This window comes from Dromiciops gliroides, chromosome 1 (genome assembly GCF_019393635.1).
Source record: "Dromiciops gliroides isolate mDroGli1 chromosome 1, mDroGli1.pri, whole genome shotgun sequence".
NCBI lineage: Eukaryota > Metazoa > Chordata > Mammalia > Microbiotheria > Microbiotheriidae > Dromiciops > Dromiciops gliroides.
Window position 1 is genome coordinate 445,195,722 of NC_057861.1, and position 654 is coordinate 445,196,375.

Here is a 654-nt window from a genome sequence, read left to right on the forward strand (position 1 = left end):
CATCATTGAATCCAGGCATTCTCCAAATTATCTAAGTGCTCCATAGCTCTTGCTTCAGGTGCCTTCATGGTCAGTGCAACAAATTGTTCTCATCCACCTATTCCACTGGGGGAAGTCTTCACATTCTGGGAGTAAGCATGTTTTTAACTCTCTGATGGGTTTGAGGTGCCACAACAATTTTACTGGGTTGTGGCTGCTGTGTGTGCTATAGTTTCTTAGAGACACATGTAAGAGTTGGATGATAGGTGAATACCAATGGTGGATAAACACCTCTGAAAAGGGTTCAGTAAGCCTTTATAGCAGAGGTGCTAGTACCCCATGAATACTGCATAAAGTTTTCTGTCCTCTTACTGTGTTATGGTATTGTATGAAATGAGAAAAGGTTAGCATTTCCCTAGATAATGATTATCATGATTAATGATTATAATGATAACAGCTTGGATTCATAAAAAAATATTTGAAGCAATGCACATATGCTGTCTTATTTGGTCCTCACAACAACAACTCTGTGAGGTATTTATTATTACTATTCAAACATTACAAATGAGGAAACTGAGGCTGAGAGACTCAGAATGACAGCTAGTAAATGTGTGAAGCAAAATTCTCAGTTCTTCTTGGCTATAAGTCCAGATATGCTGTACCACCTAGATGCCT

At 38.5% G+C, this 654-nt stretch overlaps 1 pseudogene; it reads left to right on the top strand.

The window, feature by feature from the left end:
* Window positions 1-360: 360 nt before the first annotated feature.
* LOC122737848 lies at window positions 361-407 on the top strand (annotated as a pseudogene).
* The last annotated feature ends 247 nt before the right edge of the window (window positions 408-654 follow it).